Raw genomic sequence first — 13,742 nt, forward strand, 5'->3', positions numbered from 1 at the left:
CCAGGAAATGTTGAAAAGATGAATGTTATACAGTAATATGAACCATTTTTCTTTAATATTAGCACAATAAGAACCTTGATTGTGGCAATCATCTTTAGTTATACTCTTGCAACAATTTATGGTATATAGTAAAGATGTGCAACAAAACTTGAAGTACCCTGTTCTGGTGTCCAGTTCGGTACTCCTCTTGCAGCTTGACCAGCACAGTGGTTTCTGCATTGACACTTCTTTGCCATGCCACCTCTGATGCCTACTAAGCCCTTTCTGACTTCACGGGTTCCTGGTGTGTGGCAGAGATGTCCAGAATGCCAGGCAGAGAATTGGCCGGCTCAGTGAACACTGCCCTGGTCCCGCTTCCATAGAGGGCCATACTGGAGGCTGGACCCGGTTAGTTTGAATCTTTTTGCTCACCTCTGGTATGTTGCAATCTTGGCCTCTGAGTTATCATTGATGTATAAGGCTTACTCCATATTCTGTCACTCCCGGTCAGATCCACAAGTTGAGCCTCCACGTTGCCAATTTCTTTGGATATGATTCAACTGGTTGGCATACTGAGCCTCGGTCTCTGCTGTGGAAGTCTCCAGTCTTGCTTTCTGATGAGAGAAGAAAAAATACATGATGAGTGCTGAGCTGCTGATAGAAATGCATTCTATTGCTATGTTTTAGCTTGACCCTTATCTCAACCATGATCATTAAGCCCTATACAAACACACAAGCTATACAAATATGAACTATTAATCCGTCATCATAAGTAGTTTTATTTTTTCAACCTGCCAATGTTGCAATATAATATGTATCTATTTTACTATATGGATAAAAGTATTGGGACACCTACAGACACCTACAGGAGCTTTATGAGATCCATCATGGCACGGTGGCTTGGTTGTTATCACTGTAGCCTTGTAGTGCTGGGATCTTGGGTCCAAATCCCACCAAGTACCAACATCTGCAAGGAGTTTGTATGTTCTCCTAGTATTTGTGTGGGTTTCCTTTGGTTACACTGATTTCCTCCCAGACTCCAAAGACATACTGATAGGGAATTTAGATTGTGAGCCCCAATGTGGACAGTGATGATGATGAGTGTAAAGCGCTGTGGAATTATTGATGCTATATAAGCGAGGAAAATAAATAAAGCCATAGACATTAATATGGAGTCAGTCCCTTTGCAGCCGTAACAGTTTCCACCTAAGAAGTCTTTATTCAACATTTTGTAGTGTGTGAAGGAATTTGTGCTGAATTTGTAAGGTCATACATATGGGAAGGAAAAATGGAAGTCACCAGTACTCACTGAATGGGAAATCATTGGGGAATTCAGAGATGGAGAAGGACTTGGGCATCTTGATTGATAGTAAACTAAATTGGAGTGCCCAAAGTCAGGCTGCTGCTGTAAGGGCAAACAGGGTAATGGGATGTATCAGAAGAGGTATAGCTGCAAAGGATGAGAACATTGTTCTTCCACTGTACAAAGCACTGGTCAGACCACACTTGGAATACTGTGCTCAGTTATGGGCCCCAATATATAGAAAGGATATAAATGAGCTTGAAAAGGTACAAAGGAGGGCAACAAAATTAATAAAGGGAATGGAGGGACTGCAATACCCAGAGAGGTTGGCAAAACTAGGACTATTCAGCCTGGAAAAGAGAAGGTTGAGGGGGGACATAATAAATGTGTACAAATATGTTAGGGGACAGTATAGAGACCTTGCCCGGGATTTGTTCAAAAGGAGGGATATTACGGTAACAAGAGGGCACTCACTAAGACTGGAAGAGAAAAGGTTTCAGCACCAGCATAGGAAGGGGTTCTTTACGGTAAGAGCAGTGAGAATATGGAATTCACTGAGTGAGGAGACGGTAATGTCGGATTCACTACACCAGTTCAAGCGGGGACTGGATGCATTTCTAGATACCAGGCAGATTTCAGCGTATACTTAAAAATAGAATAAAATAGTAGGTTGATACAGGGATTTATTCTGACTGCTGGTTTCAGAGTCGGGAGGGAATTTTTCCTCAGGTGAAGATTGGCCAAATCATTTGGGGTTTTTGCCCTCCTCTGGATCAACTTTAGCAATTACAGAACTAACAGGTCGAACTTGATGGACGCAAGTCTTTATTCGGCTTTACAAACTATGTTACTATTAGTGGTGAAGAGCTATTTTCATTTTTCTTGTTTCATTTTTATGTTTTCTTTGTTGCAAATGGTAAATTTTGATAAAAACCTAATCTGCAAATGGGGGTTGAATCATTTTCATTGCAACTGTAGTTTTGCCTCTATGCAAGTCACTAGGGCGGCCGCACTTAGAGTAGTATATACAATTTTGGGATTGCATGTATAAGAAGGACATAGCTAATGGGACTTTATTCCAGGGATCTAGTCTGATTACCATACATGGAGTCAGAAAGGAATGTTTACCCTAATATGGGGCAATTAGCATCTGCCTCATTGAGTTTTTGCTTTAAAGGGGATATATTAAGTATATAAATTATCCACTATTGGATAAAGGATAACTTAGTGATCACTGGAAACCCCATTATTTTAACCCCTCTGGCTCTAACAACAGGCCTCTGCAGGGCTCGATCTGAATGTAGTGGAGGTTTATGATGACGGTGGGTGTGGAAACACTGCGCCTCTGGCCAGGCTTTTCCTGGAGGGGCATGACTATGTGACTACTTGGTCTTAACTAGAGCCTCTGATGGTGAGGATAGTCTTGGCTATTAGGGTAGCCACCAGGTGCCATTCCAGGGCAGTGCCAGGATCGGCAGCAGCTGACCAACAGGTCAAGGCGGGGATACGAGGTACGAAGACCATACATCATAGGCAGAGACTTGGTCCGGAAGTCCAAGGTCAGGGCAGGCAGCACAGGTTCAGAAGACGTAGCTGGAGTCATGAGCGGAGAGGTCAGACAAAACAAGAGAACTACAGTATCGGGGTCGGTAACAGGGAGGTCAGTACAATACAACACCTTGTCAGAGCACTAGAGGAAATAACAACTAGGAGCTAAGCTCAGCCAAGGAGTGGAGGGAGGAGCTATCTAATATACCACCTACTGGCAGGGGATAAGCTAGGAAAGCAGAACTCTGCAGGACACATTGATTATTAATTCTTGCTGAGTCTGGCTGCGCCTCACAATATCCTGGTGGAGACTCTCAGCAACTGGAGGGAGTAGTAGCAATGCTGGAAGCAGGGCCGGCGTCAGCACCCGGCGTACCCGGGCAAGTGCCGGGGCCCTGGAAAATCAGAGGGGCCCAGCCGCCCACTCACTGTCGGGGCCCGGGCCCACACACCCACCCGCCCACTCACTGTCGGGGCCGGGCCCACACACTGTCGGGGCCGGGCCCACACACCCACCCGCCCACTCACTGTCGGGGCCGGGCCCACACACCCACCCGCCCACTCACTGTCGGGGCCCTGGCCGCTTCCTCGGCACCTGTTCAGGGACGCAGGCGCTGCTTGATTGCCGGCACTTCCCCCAGACATGGCCGCGCGCTGTGCGGCTGTGTCTGCTAGTAATGACACGGCAGGGTCGACGGCACTGCACCTTTAATTGTGCTTGTGTGTCGCTCCTGCCGCGTCATTACTAGCAGACACAACCGCACAGCGCGCGGCCATGTCTGGGGGAGTGCCGTCAATCAAACACCGTCGGAGCGGAGGTCCTGCACAGATGGGCGGGAGGGGCCCGGACCCGACCGCAAGTGGGCCCCGGACCCGACCGCAAGTGGGCCCCTCTGATGTTCCAGGGCCATGAAGTCTGTGACACGCCGGGGGCCCTGCACTGCCCCATACCCGAGGAGCTGCTGGACAGGACACTGGACCGGGGACAGGTGAGTGAGGCTTCCCCAATCCCCATATTAAAAATATTAGTAATGGGTCTGTGTGAGTACATGTATGTGAATGTCAGTGTATATGACTGTGTATATATATTTGTCTGTTTTATCTATGTGTATGTCTGTATGTGTACATATGTCTGCGTACCGTGTGTGCGCGCGCATATGTCTGCGTACCGTGTGTGCGCGCGCATATGTCTGCGTACTGTGTGTGCGCACGCATATGTCTGCGTACCGTGTGTGCGCGCGCATATGTCTGCGTACCGTGTGTGCGCACGCATATGTCTGCGTACCGTGTGTGCGCACGCATATGTCTGCGTACCGTGTGTGCGTGTGCATATGTCTGCGTACCATGTGTGCGCACGCATATGTCTGCGTACCGTGTGTGCGCGCGCATATGTCTGCGTACCGTGTGTGCGTGTGCATATGTCTGCGTACCGTGTGTGCGCACGCATATGTCTGCGTACCGTGTGTGCGCACGCATATGTCTGCGTACCGTGTGTGCGCACGCATATGTCTGCGTACCGTGTGTGCGCACGCATATGTCTGCGTACCGTGTGTGCGTGCATATGTCTGCGTACCGTGTGTGCGTGTGCATATGTCTGCGTACCGTGTGTGCGCGCGCATATGTCTGCGTATGTGAAGGATGAGGGGGCAGGCTGGGCCATGTGTAATAAATAAATAAATATATATATATATATATATATATATATATTTATTTCTCCGCCGTATCTGTGCATCATGAATCGTGTATGTGTTAAAAGGGCCCACTGAGACTCTTTCGCCCGGGGCCCAGAAAAACCTGGAGCCGGCCCTGGCTGGAAGTGTCTGCAAGACGCAGCCCAGGGAGAAGGTCATACCCTGGGAGTAGCAGAGCGGTACATGCAAATCACCGGCATAACAAGGTTGAGCACACACACCTTTGCTCCTTTCATTGTCTATGGAACTGTTGGAGATAGCAGTCCCATAAATAATGAATGCAGTGGCGATGCACATGCTCAACCTCCACTATATTCAGATATGGCTCTGCAAAGCCCCCATCTTGGGATTGTGGGGGTCCTAGTGGTCAGTCCCTCAGTGAGCTATAAATTATATTCTATTCTATAAGAGATAACTTATATACTTGGTACAACCCCTTAAACACCTATAAAACTATCTGTCTGTCTTTTAGATATTCTGGCTAATCATTGACCTAATTGGTTACATGTGTGACATGTAGAAATAGTGCTGTTGCTTTAAAAGCATTCAGCAACTATTAGAAGTAACACAAGCACAGGAGACAGGAAGTGTTATGCTCCAGAAGCATCCAGCAACTAGAGGGGTTAATACAGTCACAGTAGAAGGGGGAGTGTTTTAGCAGAGCCCCAGGGGGATTGTGGTGAAGTTGTCTGGTCTGAACCAAAGGGAGAAGTGGTGTGTGTGATCTGTATCTCACAGAAGTGAAGGAAAGAGAACAGGATTCAAGTCCAGGGTGAAGCTCAACACAGGTCAGATATCCTGCACTGTTAGTTCAGGAAGTCTATCTTTGGGCAGGAAGACAAGGACTGGAAGGAATTGTGTCACAGAGATCATCTCCCTCATCAAAACCTCCCCCCTCCATCTCCATGCAGGATAAAGAATGCTGTGTACAATTGAGTCCTTGTAAAGGAAAAGCCTGTGGTTGTGTATGCATTAAAACTGTGCTGTACTGTGCTACCGGATAATAGACTGTTTACTCCTGTTCTGCAAAGGAGACTGTACTGTTCTTACTGGAGCCTGTTGCTCAAGAGACATTTGCATTGCACTGGCCGTGCCTCATTAAATGTTACTGTTCCACCGTTTATGAAGACTCTTGTCAGATGTGTCTGATCAGCAACTGAATCTATCGTGTGCCTGAGAGAAGCTGCAACCTATGGTCGCCCTGAGTAACGGTTTCCCCAGGATTCCAACAAATTCATGTAACCGGTCTTGCCCCTATCTGAACTTAGGCAGCGTGCGTGTAAGACATGCCAGACATGCTGGCATTATCACTGAGGCCTGTGATTGGTTGCAGCGACCATGTGAATCTAACACAGGTACTTTAGATGCAGTGACACAGAAACACAGAGCAGCCAATACGGGGTTAATAAACAGGGGAGGTTTATGATAACAGGGTCAATCTCCACACAGGGAGTAACACGGGAAAATATGGGGGAAAAAACAAGGGAAAAGCAGGTAAAAGTCTATCACTGACAGTTCACAGTTTAACTGGATGTAGCAGAGTCGAACCGGTAATAATCGACAGTTTTTTTATTTAGCTGACTCTTGCTCTTCACAAGGCAGTTGCCTGCTGATGCCGGTGTTGATTTTTCAGGCTTCCCCGCCCAAACAATGCTCCGTCTTCTGGCGGCAGCGGGTGGTCTCCGGTTTTACCCGCTGAGCCCCTAGTCCATAACACGGCACCTCACGTGCCCGGCTCCACCGACCCTGCGTCTCTTCTCTAGTCGGCTTGACTCCTCCGGTCCACTGCACTCGGCTCTTGCTCCCAGTCCTGGAGCCAAGAGCCTGGACCCTCTCACGCTGCTCTGCTCAGCAGGACCCAGCTCCGCTTTCCCGCGCAAAAGTTCTCGTCTCTTTCTCTCTCTGCCCACGTCACCAGTCTCTCGGTCACCTGACCTCCCAGCTCTCAGTCTGTCTTCCCCCTGCAACCAGAGGCACAGCCCCGGCAGTTCCGGATCCCTCGCCCTGAAAGCACTTACACCCCGGTCTTCCCCCTTACATAAATGTTGGATGTGATGTTACCTCTGCAGGACTGATGGAAGCCATAGGCACTGGCAACTGTTCAAATTTCCTGCAGCGCCACCACTGGTGAATTGAGGCCTTACTCAGTTCCAATTGAAATCAATACAATATATTTATCTAGCACATATGGTCCTCCAGCCAGTGCCGTAACTATAAACTTCGGGGCCCCGGGGCAAAACTTCATAGTGGGGCCCCTCAACATTTCAATCACTAGAGGTTGTGCGGAACGTGGTGAAGCCTGCTACGCATTGTTGTATACAACACACAGGCTTCACCACGTTCCGCAAGACCTTTAATAGATTTTGTTGTTTATGATGCAAGTTTTAGAAGTTAAATATTCAGTGAATATGTTTGGAAAATTAATAAGGTGAATAATTCCAAATATTGCACAATTTTCAAATAACTGTATATGTTTATTAATTAGCAGGGCTTCTCACAGTTTGTCACAGAGATATTTGTGTCTGCTGAGACTGTCTCCTCTCAATGATGCTGAGAGTTTTACAGTCAGTGTGCACTGTGCCTGCCTTGCCAACTCTCTGTGATCTTCAGACTAACATATTGTTACAAATCTTGTGCTATGAGACTCTCCAGGCCAGTGCAGGTTTCCATTCATTGACAGCTGGCAGAGCTCCTGGAAATTATTGAATTATAGTCTCTCCTGTCCTCTGGGTGACATTGTCTGACAGGAATATAGGAGCTGGGTATTTTATGAGAAATTCAAGTATTAAAATACAATTTTTTACCATCAGTTGGGGCCCCTTGGGTGGTTGGGGCCCCGAGGCAGTGCCCCGGTTGTAGTTACGGTCCTGCCTCCAGCGATAAAGGCCTTTTCCAATCTGGATAATAGATAAAAGTCCATAATGGTGGATCCTTCCATATAAAAGGATTTTTGAAAGTGGGCTTTCTAATAATGATATAGTAATATAAGTCTACATTTTGACATTTTTATAAACTACATAAAACAAATGGCACGCTACACCTTTACAACCGTATATATACAGTGCACTCGAGTAACTTGGCGCTACTAGAAGAACTGAATTCAAGGTCCACTACTCCCTATTTATAGCGAAGATGCATAGACATAATAATGGTCAACCCTTTTGTTTTTTGCTGGAAGTCATGGGCCACAAGTGTTTGGCACCATTATTGTGTTAGACCCTGTGCCCACCGGATGGTTCTTTGGTGAACTTGTTCAATGGTTAGATAGATAAGTCATGCGTGACATTATATCTGCTACAGCTTAGAGCTTTTTGCTGTCTTTCTTCTGTCTTTCTGGCATGTTGTCAAGCTTGATAATTCACAGATTCCAATGCATACAACAGATCCGAGCCGTGCCAGGGTGTATGACCGTCCTAGAAAACACATGAATGAGAAGGTATTATTCATGTAGCCCTAGGTTCACATTGTGACATCTTCCTCCTTTCTGTCTGTCAACAGGAGATATAGCAGGAGTTTAAAAGCTTTACTTCGCCAAGATGCCATACAAATATTTACCCAAAATACAATGGTTCCCTCCCCATCACCTCTACTTCATCCAGTGTAATCTTATCTGCAAAGGCGACCATAAGTCTTCTGAAGGAGCAAAATAAATGGATGTGCATTAAGGGCAATTTTTCAACATTCCTTAGATAAGTGTGACTAATAAAAGAGTCTTATGTGTACAAATCACAGAAACTAAGATTTTATCTACCAGACCCTTCAACAGAAGAAAAATAATAGTTGCTTAGTATTGTATTATATGCAAAGAACAACAAGAATAAGAGACTGGTGAAGGTAATATAGCGTTTCATAGAACCAAACAAGATCCGTTGTTCCGGGGCAGGACTAAAGACTAAACTATGGGTTAGTGAATAGGAATCAAACATAATGGTGGTCAAAGGACCTACATATCTAATGTAAATAACACCCTAACTGACTGCCTTGGAAATATGCAGGACTGGCCATAGGTTGGTTATGTTCTGTGCAGTACCTTCTGTTACAACCTCCTTCTATAACAAACAATATAGTGCCCCAATAATACAATAAAACATCAACATTCTATGCTAATAAAAAATGGCTACTATCCCTTCTCATTCCCTATGTTTGGCACTGTTAAAATAAAAACACCTATACTCACCTCCCGAGCTAACGCTGTTCCAGTGGTGTCGGCACTCACGTTTTCGGAGGTCATGTGTGGTTGATATGACACGTGAGCCCTGCAACCTGAACGTGAGTGCCGACACCGCTGGAACGGCTCTGGCATGGGAGGTGAGTATAGATGTTTTTATTTTAACGGCGCCAAACATGAGGAATGAGAAGGGGTTGTCCTAGTAGTGGACAACCCCTTTAAATAAAATTGTCTGAGCCCACTGATTTTGAAGGATGTTGTGTGAGAGAATGATTGGGCTTGTTGAATATCAACACCTCATCCTTTTGTTCTCTGGGGAAGTAAGCTGCCAACAGAGGTATCTGACCACATCTAATAGTGCCCATTCATATTAGACTAAGGTTGGCAAAACTCACCAATATCCTCCGCAAGTCATTAGATGGTCTAATATGTTTGGGGATCTTCCGAGGCAGGCCATACACAAGAGATAGCGGTCCGCTGTTAGATAGATTTGAGACAGTCTGTAGTTGGCAGTTAGATAATCATAAACACTTATATTTATTACTTGTATAGAACTGATATCCACCACTATATGGTCACTGTGTGGTTGTAATATTAGATCTGGGTACTTTGCCAAGAACACACTTTGTCTACATGCAGTCCCAATTTAGTTATGATTAAGAAAGAGATTGCAATACACACCGTTCAGCTAACCCTTGTATGAAAACACAACCCCTTCATTGTGACCCGCATTATTTGGTAGCTCTTTATAACAATTTTCCTTTGTAGTTTGGATTATATTAATTGATTGCACAATTTGCTTGTTTTGCTTTGAAAAGTGCTTTAATAAAGTGTCTTTTAGTCCTGATTGCACTCACGCTCCATTACCATAATTGGCACAGCTCTGTAAACCTGCATGGGGTGGCATTTGGATAGAGATGAAAAATCTCCTGCTGCTACAAAAGACTTCATGTTTCCATCCAAAAAATGTGTTTTTAGTCGGAAGCATTGCACGGCATGGCACGGTCCGGACCATTCCACCAGGATTGTGTCATGGGATAAAGATAAAGTGTTTTTCACCTTTTTATTAACGCAATCAATAAATAGTAAACTAAACATTTGTATCTCCATTGGAAGAGCTAGGCTAATTTTCTCAGTCTTCCTGGGTAAAGCTGGTCAGAGATTCTGTATCCTTCGTCTATAAGGTGCATGCCGGTGTAATACGCAATACAATAGCAGACTTTATAGGAGTTTTACTAAGCAATAAATACAGCGATCTACAGAGGTCTCCACCATCTGTGAGGTAACAGGTTTTTACAAAAACCCTTGTTAAAATGTCAGTAATAATGTATCAATTTCAGCCTTAGGAGATCAGAGCGTCTCAACATAGGTAACCCTTCACCCTGATCACTGAGGACTGGCCCATGTTCTCTATCTAATTCCTTCATACTCGACATAGGCGGCTGCCTGAAACGTTGAAGCAGGGCTACTGCTACCTCCAAAACAGGTCCCTTAAAAGGGGTTGTGCCACCATAAAAAATAATTTTAACCAAGCAGAAAATGTTGAAATAAATGGTTTTGTAATTTACATTTATTAAAAATTATGCTCCATTTAATAAATACCAAGCCTTTATTTTCTGAAGTATGTTCCCTAGCGTTGTCAGACTTGTGTTAGGAGAATATGTTGTGCACACTGGGGGTGGGGAGTTGGGGGGAGTTGGACCTCTTATGATGACAGGAACTGCGCAAACTTGACCAGCTGATTGCCCACTACAAGGGCAGAATAGAATCGCCAGGGGGCGCTAGGTAGAATACTTCAGAAGATAAAAGCTTGGTATTTATTAAACTGAACATAATTTTTTAATAGATGTAAATTACAGTACTATTTATTTCCACCTTTTTTGCTTGGTTAAAAGTGTTCTTTATGGTGGAACATCCCCTTTAAATGGAATCTGTCACCAGGTTTTTGTCATCCCATCTGAGAGTAGCATAATGTAGAGACAGAGACCCTGATTCCAGCGATGTGTCCCTTATTGAGCTGCTTGCTATAATTTTGATACAATCCCTGTTTTCTCTGCTGCAAATCTAGCAGTTCTCTGAATGCTGAGCTGTGTATAACCCCGCCCACACTAATTATTGAAAGCTTTCTGCCAGTATTCACAGAAAGCTGCAAATCAGTGGTGTGTAAGGGGCTATACAGAGCTCATGATTACGGAGGACTACCTGGTAGCAGGTTTACTAGTCCTGTAATGAAAATCTCCTACTGATAAAACTGTGATTTTATTAAAGCTACTCTAAGCAGCCTAGTAAATGATACATCCCTGGAATCAGGGTCTCTGTCTCTACATCATACTGCTCTCTGATTAAGTAGCAAAAACTTTGTGACAGATTCCCTTTAACCATGTCAGCTGACACGACAGCTTCAAATCCCTCTCATTTCGCAGGCACTTACACCAAAAAAATCTTTCCCTCTTACCCCACGTGTAGATTTCTTCCTTATATCTCCACACAGTCAAACGAGCTTACCTTGTCATGCCCACATATACCCCTAATTTGCAGCCCTTGGTGAAAAAACTGATCCCTATCCAAAGTCCCTGATGGCAGAGCTGACTCCCAGCATCTCCCTTAAAGGCTCACTAAAATGGAAAAAATAAAAATATAGCTTGTATAAACATACTGACGACGCAACAAACAGCTATGCTCATGCTCGTTCTTACAGGACAATCAACTTTCATAAAGAAGGGGGCCTGCTTTGTAAACAAAAAAAAATAAAAATCCGAACTAGGTTTTCCGTGGATGCAGTTTAAGGCCACGTTCACACGTTCAGTATTTGGTCAGTATTTTACGTCAGTATTTGTAAGCCAAAACCAGGAGTGGGTGATAAATACAGAAGTGGTGACGTGTTTCTATTATACTTTTCCTCTAATTGTTCCACTCCTGGTTTACTGATGTAAAATACTGACCAAATACTGGTAGGTCACATTCACACGATCAGTATTTGGTCAGTATTTCACCTCAGTATTTGTAAGCCAAAACCAGGAGTGGGTGATAAATACAGAAGTGGTGACGTGTTTCTATTATACTTTTCCTCTAATTGTTCCACTCCTGGTTTACTGATGTAAAATACTGACCAAATACTGGTAGGTCACATTCACACGATCAGTATTTGGTCAGTATTTCACCTCAGTATTTGTAAGCCAAAACCAGGAGTGGGTGATAAATACAGAAGTGGTGATGTGTTTCTATTATACTTTTCTGGTTTGGCTTACACATATTGATGTAAAATACTGACAAAATACTGGAAGCCACATTCACACGATCAGTATTTGGTCAGTATTTTATCTCAGTATTTCTAAGCCAAACCAGGAGTGGAACAATAAGAGGAAAAGTATAATAGAAACACGTCACCACTTCTGTATTTATCACCCACTCCTGGTATTGCCTTAAAAATACTGATGTAAAATACTGACCAAAATACTGAACGTGTGAACGTGGTCTTAGTGTGAAAGTGGCCTTAGATACATTTTCCTTATAGAATAGTGCAAAAATGTATGCTGTGCCATACTCTTCTGATTGTAAGGCCACGTTCACACGTTCAGTATTTGGTCAGTATTTTACATCAGTATTTGTAAACCAAAACCAGGAATGGAACAATCAGAGGAAAAGTATAATAGAAACACGTCACCACTTCTGTATTTATCACCCACTCCTGGTTTTGGTTTACAAATACTGAGGTAAAATACTGATCAAATACTGAATGTGTGCACGTGGCATAATGGTGGGTTTCTCTGCTGAATAAGGCCTTATGCCCATAACCATACTATAAATATTGGCACTGTAGAAGTTTTTTGGGTTCTATTGTACCTCCTCATGTCTCCAATTCATACTGTACACTTATGACTCTCACAGAAAAAAGAAATGTAAAAGTATTCCTTTTAAAGTTGACAACTATTTCTGTAATACAATACTAAGGCCTCCATTTACACCTTCACACTATTGTGCCATAGGAACTTTGTGTACCCTCAGAGGCTCCTTACACACAGCTCTACCATGTGTGAGCCATAAGGAAGTTGTGTACTACCGGAGGCTCCTTAAACACAGCTCTACCATGTGTGAGCCATAAGGAAGTTGTGTACTACCGGAGGCTCCTTACACACAGCTCTACCATGTGTGAGCCATAAGGAAGTTGTGTACTACCGGAGGCTCCTTACACACAGCTCTGCCATGTGTGAGCCATAAGGAAGTTGTGTACTACCGGAGGCTCCTTACACACAGCTCTGCCATGTGTGAGCCATAAGGACATTGTGTACTATCGGAGGCTCCTTAAACACAGCTCTACCATGTGTGAGCCATAAGGACATTGTGTACTACCGGAGGCTCCTTAAACACAGCTCTGCCATGTGTGAGCCATAAGGAAGTTGTGTACTACCGGAGGCTCCTTACACACAGCTCTGCCATGTGTGAGCCATAAGGACATTGTGTACTATCGGAGGCTCCTTAAACACAGCTCTACCATTTGTGAGCCATAAGGACATTGTGTACTATCGGAGGCTCCTTAAACACAGCTCTACCATTTGTGAGCCATAAGGACATTGTGTACTACCGGAGGCTCCTTAAACACAGCTCTACCATGTGTGAGCCATAAGGAAGTTGTGTACTACCGGAGGCTCCTTAAACACAGCTCTACCATGTGTGAGCCATAAGGAAGTTGTGTACTACCGTAGGCTCCTTATACACAGCTCTACCATGTGCAGAAGTCTTACTGCTGACACTTGTAAAACTAGCCTAAGCCACTTCTTAAGACTGATTCTTGGCACTTGATAAAAACTAGGGTTCTCAATAGCAAGCCCCCCTGTATCACCTTAAAGGAAATGTATCATCAGAAAATGACCTATTGTTTAAATCAGGTTTTCTTTTTTTCATATTACAATCTTTATCCAAAAATTTAAATCTTGCAATTTTGACACAGTGATATGCCTGAAGAAGAGACCTGAGTAGTCTGGAAGGATGGCTACTTATTACCATCTTTTCAGTTAGCCATTGGAAGATATCAACCACTGTCGACTCTTACATT

This window comes from Phyllobates terribilis, unplaced genomic scaffold (genome assembly GCF_046119375.1).
Source record: "Phyllobates terribilis strain yellow unplaced genomic scaffold, ASM4611937v1 Scaffold_5__5_contigs__length_657084704, whole genome shotgun sequence".
NCBI lineage: Eukaryota > Metazoa > Chordata > Amphibia > Anura > Dendrobatidae > Phyllobates > Phyllobates terribilis.